Source organism: Melospiza georgiana, chromosome 10 (assembly GCF_028018845.1).
Source record: "Melospiza georgiana isolate bMelGeo1 chromosome 10, bMelGeo1.pri, whole genome shotgun sequence".
Classification (NCBI taxonomy): Eukaryota; Metazoa; Chordata; class Aves; order Passeriformes; family Passerellidae; genus Melospiza; species Melospiza georgiana.
Window position 1 is genome coordinate 1,630,087 of NC_080439.1, and position 9,086 is coordinate 1,639,172.

The following is a 9,086-nucleotide window of genomic DNA, read 5'->3' on the forward strand; positions in this document are numbered from 1 at the left end:
TTGAGGATATTTTTTCCCTGAGAATGGTGGAGAGTTTGGGACACGTTTCTCTTTGAGGATCCAAAGGCAAAGCTGCCCCCACTGCTGGGAGGGAGAGAATTAAATTGAATTTTGCTCTCCTGCTTCCCTTGAACTCTGCCACGTTCTGGTGGGAGGAGGAGCTGCTCTGCTGTTCCCTCCAGGCTGCATTTCCAGCCCTGCAGTTCCTGTTTTGGTTTCACTGCTGCTCCCTTCAGGGTCCTGCCCCAGTCCTGGGGGACAAATTCCCCTGTGAGCTGCAGTGGAAACGGCTTTAACCCTCACGGGGACACATTTATTGAGAATATCTCAAAACCGGAGATTTATTGTGCCAGTTCCTCATAACCCGCTCTGTGCCAGTGCCCGAGGAGCCTTTGGCAGGAGGGGCAGGGATGGGGCACGGTGGGACGGGAGGTTTATCCCGGGAATTCTCCCTTTCCCAGGCATCCCTCACTAGAGGTCAGCACCGGCCCGCGCTGCCTCGGGGTGTCGGCGATGGGGAAATTGGGATCCAAAATTCCGGGCTGGGGTTGGGTTCGTTCTGTGCCCGATTGGCACGGCCCGGCCCTGGCACGGGTGCCCATCCCTGGCAGTGCCCAGCGGTGGTGCAAAGGGTCCCTGCCCATGGCTGGGTGGATTTAGGATCCTTCCAGCCCAACCCAGTCTGGGATTCCATGGGATAGAGTCCAGCCTTTGGGAAAAGCACCTCAATCCCTCGCCCTCTTGGACTGAGTTTATCTCCAGGTGGGTGAATCTGGGTTTTAGCTCAGGGTGGACAGCAGCAGGAATTTCCCCATGGAAAGGGAGCTCGGGGCTCGGCAGGGAGGGTGGGACACCCATCCCTGGAGGTGTCCCAGCAACTCCTGGGGTGTCCCCAGAGCTCTGGGCTGGCACAGGGTGGGGATCAGGCACAGGTTGCACTCATGGGCTGGGAGGGCTTTTCCAGCTCAGGGATCCCGGGATTCTGTGGTTGCTCCTCCTGTTCCTGAGTGGGCTCGGGGAGCTTCTGGTGGATGAGCTTTGTCTGATCCAGCTGGGCCTGACCTTTGGAGGAAAACTTCCTCATTCCTTTGGGATTTAGGGCTGAACCTCTCTGTTCTCCAAGCCAAAGGTGGGGCCTGCAGGGAACAGAAGGGAAAAACTCCTGCTCTGTTCCCCCTGCCCAAGCTGCTCCTCCTGGCGTTTGGATCTTGCAGCTGTGGCTCTGTGAACACGGGGCTGCTCCTCAAATGATCCCAATCAACGTTAGCCCTTAATTAATGGAGTTGTTAACGAGTTTATAAAGCTCTGTGTGTGTGGGCACAGCTGGGAAGGGCAGAGATTGAGCCCTGGTGGAGCTGGCACACCCCACATCCCTGCTGGCAGCTGGAATGGGATGGAATATATAATAATATATAAAATATATAATATATATAATATATAAAATATATATTTGATATAATATATCAAAAAAGGTCAGGGAAGGAGCAGCCTCCTGGCAGCTGGGGGGAAATGCTCATTTGGGGCTGGGGCAAACCCAGAGGGACATCTCAGCTGTCCCCTCAATCCTGATGGAGATTTCCTTCAACTCCAGGATCTCGTTAAAAACCCAACTTTATTCCCAGAGTATCTGCAGGTAAGCATTACATGGATTTCTGATTTTATTGGATATTTTTGTATATGGATTTTGGGGTTTATTTTACAGTGTAGCAGTAGCAACAAATCAGCTTGGATCTGTTAGGCCAGAGGAGGTTTCTGGGTGTCCCTCATTGCCCACCCTGCATTCCAGACCCCCATGAAGATGAAATCCAGAGCAAACCTTGATTTCCCATCCCATCAGAAAATGCATTGCTTAGAGGAGCTGCCTAAAGCAAATTTCCCAGGATTTCAGATTAAAGAAATCCCTGCAAGCAGTTTGCAGTGAGAGTGAGGTGAGATTTTTGTCCATCATCCCAGCTCAGGACAGGTGTCAGGAATGAGGGATGGACACAGGGAGAGCTGGGGGGACAGCTGGCACTCCAGGCTCCATGGAAATGCAGCAGCTCCTCATTCCACGGATGGATTTCCCTGCCTGGGACTCTGACATGGATCCAGTGGTAGATGATGGACTGGCTGTAATGCCAGTGTTATTTCAGAGCTGAACCCAGGGAAAATCTCTCACTGGTGCTGCTGGAGTTTGGAATTCTGGGCTTTGTTCTGCTGCAGGGGAAGCAAATCCAACCCTTTCCTTCTGTAATGGCTCCAAATGGGGAATGAGAGCAGAGGTGGCTGCTGGGGCAGTCCTTGGAATTGTTTGGGGTATTCGGGGCACAGGGAGCTCCTCCTGGCCTGGAATTGTCCTGGAATTGTTTGGGGTATTTGGGGCACAGGGAGCTCCTCCTGCCCCAGAGTGTCCTGGAATTGTTTGGGATATTTGGGCACAGGGAGCTCCTCCTGTCCTGGAATTGTCCTGGAATTGTTTGGGGTATTTGGGCACAGGGAGCTCCTCCTGGCCTGGAATTGTTTGGGATATTTGGGCACAGGGAGCTCCTCCTGACCTGGAATTGTTTGGGGTATTTGGGCACAGGGAGCTCCTCCTGGCCTGGAGTTGTTTGGGATATTTGGGCACAGGGAGCTCCTCCTGTCCTGGAATTGTTTGGGGTATTTGGGCACAGGGAGCTCCTCCTGTCCCAGAGTGTCCTGGAACTGGCTTGGGGCAGTGCCAGGGGCTGGGCTGGGGGGATGCTGGGCAGGAATCCTCCCTGGGAGGGTGGGCAGGGCTGGGATGGGATTCCCCAAGGATTCCCCTGTCCCTGGCAGTGCCCAGGCCAGGTTGGACACTGGGACAGTGGGAGGTGTCCCTGCTATGGCCCTGGATGGGCTTTGAGGTCCCTCCAAACCATTCCAGCACGCTGGCACTCCCACAGTGCCCACCCATCCCTTCCTGTGCCATTTCTGTTCCCATTGACCGTTTTAAGGGTGTCACATGAAGGGCACAATCCACAGACTCACATTTTCCCCTTTGAACGGAATAATTTTTTTTCCCTTCCCCTTTCCTGCCCTTCCTGCTCTCCCTTTGCCAGGCTGCTGCTCTCCAGGGTTTGCTGATGAGCTTAACCCAATTAGTGCCCTCGGGAGCAGAGCCTGATTGCCCTGCACATCCTTTTGGAATCCATCACTGGAGCACTGCCTGACACAGTCAGCAATTGGCCTCCCAGTGAACCAAAGGGATTCGGGAGCACATCCCCTGCCCAGTGCTGCCAGCAAGGTTCTCATTCCCAAACTGGGGCTTTTCTGGGGGATCAATCTGTGCTTTTGAGGTAGAAAACCCAGCTTGGATCTGATGCAGCAGTTCCAGAGCTGCTGCTGTGATCCCTGCCCGAGGTTTTTTATGGACACAGCAGAGATTGCCCAGAGCAGTTCCCCCTGAGAGGCTGCAGGAATGAATCAGGAGCTCGGGGGCATCCCCAGGAATCAGGAGCTCAGAGGAATCCCCAGGAATCAGGAGCTCAGAGGAATTCCCAGGAATCAGGAGCTCAGGGGCATTCCCAGGGCTGCAGGAATGAATCAGGAGCTCAGGGGCAGTCCCAGAAGGAATCAAGGCCTCAAGGGCAGCAGTTCAGGTGCTTGCATTTGTTTCCCTGGCTGGGACCAAAGCTGGATTTTCACCCTCAGTGGGAAATGCTCTTCCCCAGGAGAGCCTTGCAGGAGGGATCTGCTGCTCCAGAGGGTGCAGGGTCCAGCTCTGAGCTGGAATTATGATTTTCCTTTGGATATACAGAGGAAAATCACAATTCCAGCTCCTCCTTCAGCAGCTCCCTGGGCTGGGCTGGATGAATGGCAGCCTGGCACCACTGGGTATCAATGGGCTCCCTCTGGTTTATTTCCTGGCAGCCTCCCCTGCTCCAGGCATCATTCCCAACATTCCCATTTCCCTGCTGGGGCTGAACCTGGGCCCAGCTGCAGCTCTGTGGGATCTCCCATCCCTCTGAGGGGTCACTTGTGGGATCTCACACCCCAAAACCTCCTGGTGCCCTCTGGGCTGCCCAGAGCAGCTCCCCAGCCCTTTTGGGGCTGCTTTTGCCATCACCAAGCTCTTCCCCAGCTCTGTTATTCCTGAATAAGAACTGGATCCCAGGGAGCTGTGCTGTGGGACACTAAAGCCAGTATTTATTTGTGAGAGTCGCTCTGGGAGGGCCTAATTGGAGCAGCTTTTCTGCTCAGGCTGCAGAACGGGGCAATAAAAATCAGAGATTGATGGTTATGGGCAGATTAAATGGGCATCAAAGTTATAAATTACAGCCCTGCCCGAGCTGGGATTGGCCACCAGAGATGCTGCTGAGTGCCAGGGGTGTTTAATGAGCTCGTTTATTTGCAGGCTCCAACTGCATCAACTTGGGCAGTTTATTGAAAGTGTGTTTAAAATAACCACAGTGCCAGGAGGGCTGGGTCAAACAGCCCAGGGGGAAAAGCAGGAGCTGGGAGCAGGAATTTGGATTTCCAGGGCAGTCTGAGGGCTTGGGGAGCGTGAGGGATCCATCCTGTGGCTCTGCACTGCTGGATTTTGGTTCCCTCTGGTTTTTGGTCATTTCATGAGGCCTCAGTGTGTTCGGTGTCAGAAATATTGGGTGTGGGTTGTGGTGAAATGTTCTAGGGGGGAAAAGCAGGAGCTGAAAGCAGAAATTTGGGTTTCCAGGGCAGTCTGAGAGCTTGAGGGGCAGGAGGGGCTCTGCCTCTTGGTTCTGCACTGCTGGAATTTTGGATTCTCCTGGTTTTTGGTTATTTCACTGTAAACACAAGCCCCTAATCTGCCAGGAGTCAGAAATACTGGGTGTGGGTTGTGGTCAGGTATTCCAGAGGGAAAAGCAGGAGCTGAGCAGAAATTTGGATTTCCAGGGCAGTCTGAGGGCTTGGGGAACGTGAGGGATCCATCCTGTGGCTCTGCACTGCTGGAGCTTTGGTTCCTCCTGGTTTTTGGGCATTTCACCAAAGTGCAGATGTTGTGGGACGTGCCTGGGATGCTGGGCTGGGCTGGCTGGCCTGGTTATCCATGGAAATGAAATGTCTCCAATCCATGGAAATGAAATGTTCCCATTCCCAGGGGTCCTGGAGGGACTCAGCAGCTCAACCAGAGCTTGGAGGAGCTCATGGAGCCCTTGGGAGTGCTTAAATGACATTTAAAGGTTGTTTATTCCTTGTTGGGAAACTGCCCTGGTGGCTCCAGAGTCACCCCTCTGCTCATGAAAGGAGAGGGAATGGAGAGTTCTGTAAATGGAGGAAAAAGGGAATATCCTGGTGATGTGGAGAGTTCTGTAAATGGAGGAAAAGGGAATATCCTGGTGATATGGAGAGTTCTGTAAATGACAGGAAAAGGGAATATCCTGGTGATATGGAGAGTTCTGTAAATGGCAAAGAAAAGGGAATATCCTGGTGATATGGAGAGTTCTAAATGGCAGAAAAGGGAATATCCTGGTGATATGGAGAGTTCTGTAAATGGCAAAGAAAAGGGAATATCCTGGTGATATGGAGAGTTCTAAATGGCAGAAAAGGGAATATCCTGGTGATATGGAGAGTTCTGTAAATGGAGGAAAAGGGAATATCCTGGTGATATGGAGAGTTCTGTAAATGGCAAAGAAAAGGGAATATCCTGGTGATATGGAGAGTTCTGTAAATGGAGGAAAAGGGAATATCCTGGTGATATGGAGAGTTCTGTAAATGGCAAAGAAAAGGGAATATCCTGGTGATATGGAGAGTTCTAAATGGCAAAGAAAAGGGAATATCCTGGTGATATGGAGAGTTCTGTAAATGACAGAAAAAGGGAATATCCTGGTGATGTGGAGAGTTCTGTAAATGGCAAAGAAAAGGGAATATCCTGGTATTGTCTGCTCACAGCTGGCAGGGCACAGCCTGGAATTCAAAAGCACAAAATTCACACAACAGATCTGATCACTGAGGTGATTCTGTTGGATTGTTCCCAAGCTCCAGAGCTGGAAGCTCACAGAGAAAGGCTGGAATTGGGGCTGCTCTTAGAGGAGAATAAATTCCATTTCCTGCCTCGTTGAGGGAGATTTGTAATTGGGGTTGGGGCTGAACTCCGAGTTCAGCTCAGTGCAGGATGTGGCATCAGGAGCTCTCCTGTGTCCCTGTCCCATCCTCTGTTCCAGGATCTTTTGTTTCTCTCCAAGGAGCCCCTTTGCCCTCCTCCATTGAAAAATTCCTCTTTTTTTCCTCGTGGCTGCATTTCCCTGGGAGTTCTGGTGAAACCTTTCAGTGCAGGGGTCTGGGAGGGAGGGTTTGGGGTCAGAGCAGCGTTATTGAAAGTGGTGTTTAAAAATGATATTATTGAAAGTGATGTCATTTGAGGTGCTGTTACTTAGGGTGATGCTTTTTGAAGTGATATTTAGGATGATATTATTGAAGGTGGGGTTTTTTTGAAGTGACTTTTTGGAATGACATTTTTTTGGAGTGATTTTATTAAGGGGATATTATTGAAAGTGATATCATTTGAGGTGGTGTTACTTAAGGTGATATTTTTTGAAGTGATAATATTTAAAGTGGCGTTATTTAAAGTGCTTTTATTTAAAGTGGCGTTATTTAAAGTGATTTTATTTAAAGTGGTGTTATTTAAAGGGCAGTTACTTAAAGTGGTGTTATTTAAAGTGATATTATTTAAGGTGCTGTTATTTAGTGATATTATTTAAGGTGATTTTACTTATGGTATTATTTAAGATGCTGTTATTTAGTGATATTATTTAAGGTGATTTTACTTATGGTATTATTTAAGGTGCTGTTATTTAGGGTGATTTTATTTATGGTATTATTTAAGGTGCTGTTATTTACAATAGCTGTTGATGGGCTCCCAGCCCCTCGTGCAGTTAAATGGAAAATGGCAGCTGCAGCTTTTAACAGAAATGTGGGGTTTTCCTAAAGAAATGAGGTGAAGTCTTTGACACAGGGCAGAGCTGGAGGATTTTTTTTTCCTGGAAAATCCGGGGAATGTGGATGAGGAGGAGCCATTCCCAGCTGGGAGATGAGGCAGGAGAGGGTCAGTGCAGGAATTCTGCCCTTGCCCAGAGCAGCTGTGGCTGCCAAAGCCCCTGCTCAGGGCATGGGATGGGCTCTGAGATCCCAAACCATTCCACGATTCCTCTCTGCTGGAAAAACACAAAAAGGGAATTGGTGTGGCCTGGAGCCTGGGCTGGGAATGCTCCCTCTGGAAAGGGAATGCTGCTCCTGCAGCCCCCGCCTCACATCCGAGGGAAATAAAGCACCAGGATGATCCCAATAAATTACAATAATTGTGCCTGGCAGCATGTGGTAATTTAAAATGGATTAATCTAACAGGGCTTAAAGAGGAATAAATAATAAACATCTCCAAGCAGCGGGAACCCTGCTCTCCTCCATCCTGCCTGGATATTAATTACTGCTCATAAACTGCTGCAGAAATCAGTGTGGGAGCAGGAGGAGGAAGGGGGAATTCAGCCCAGGGATGGGGCAGAGCCAGGGGAGCGTTCCCAGCCCCCTGAGCAATGGGGATGTGCTGCTCCATCCCTGGCTGGGGCTCGGGGGCTCAGGGTGGGCTCTGTCCTCATTTCCTGAGCTGGGATTCCCCGTGGATGAAGGACGGAGCACGGCTGGTGCTGGGCACTCCTCAACCATGGGGCTGAGACCCAGGGCTCTGCTGCTGCCCAGAAATCCCAGGGGAAACATTCCTGGGCTGGGCAAGGGGGGAAGGCAGCCCCGGGGCTGGATCTGTGCTTTTGCAGTGCCCTGATTCCCGGGCTTGGCTCTCACCCACGCTGTGCCAGGCATTCCAAGGGCAGAGCAGGGCTGGCAGCCATTCCCTTCCTTCCCCATTCCCATCCCCTTTCCCATTTCATTCCCTTTTCCTTCCTTTCCCTTCCCCATCCCCGTTTCCGCATTCCCTTTCCCTTCTTTCCCTTCTTTCCCTTCTTTCCCTTCTTTCCCTTTTTTCTCTTTCCCTTTTTTCTCTTTCCCTTTTTTCTCTTTCCCATGCCCATCCCTGTTCCCATCCCTGTTCCCAGCAGGGCTGGGGCTGTGGGGCAGCTCTGGTCCCTGGGCTGGGCTTTGGGGGCCTGGGGAGGGGATTCCTGGCTGGGCTGGGTTCTGTGGGATTTGGGGAGGGGATTCCTGGCTGGGCTGGGGCTCTGTGGGATTTGGGGAGGGGGTTCCTGGCTGGGCTGGGGCTCTGTGGGATTTGGGGAGGGGATTCCTGGCTGGGCTGGGTTCTGTGGGATTTGGGGAGGGGGTTCCTGGCTGGGCTGGGGTTCTGTGGGATTTGGGGACCTGGGGAGGGGGTTCCTGGCTGGGATGGGTTCTGTGGGATTTGGGGAGGGGGTTCCTGGCTGGGCTGGGGTTCTGTGGGATTTGGGGAGGGGGTTCCTGGCTGGGATGGGGTTCTGTGGGATTTGGGGAGGGGATTCCTGGCTGGGCTGGGGTTCTGTGGGATTTGGGGAGGGGGTTCCTGGCTGGGATGGGTTCTGTGGGATTTGGGGAGGGGATTCCTGGCTGGGATGGGTTCTGTGGGATTTGGGGAGGGGATTCCTGGCTGGGCTGGGGTTCTGTGGGATTTGGGGAGGGGGTTCCTGGCTGGGATGGGGTTCTGTGGGATTTGGGGAGGGGGTTCCTGGCTGGGATGGGTTCTGTGGGATTTGGGGAGGGGGTTCCTGGCTGGGATGGGGTTCTGTGGGATTTGGGGAGGGGGTTCCTGGCTGGGATGGGGTCCCAGAGCTGCCCCCGCTCCCGGCAGTGCCCAGGGCCGGGCTGGAATTGTCCCTGCAGGGCTGGAGGAGCCCCGAGGTCCCCCCAAGGTCCCTCCCAGTCCAAACCAGTCTGGGATGGGACCCTGGGCTGGGCTGGGGCTGCACCCTGCAGGTCTCTGTCACCCTCCTGATTAATCTCAGTAATTAATTAGTTCATTAGCCTGGTTGGGTGTCATAATAGACAGAGACGTGGGGGTTTTTATGTAGAATGGGTGAATTTTTATTTACAGAGTTGATTTTTATATGGTATTAGAAGGTATTGTGTGTGACTTTAATTAGTTAATTGGTGAAACTCAGCTAATTGCCTGGTAATGACCAATGCATGTG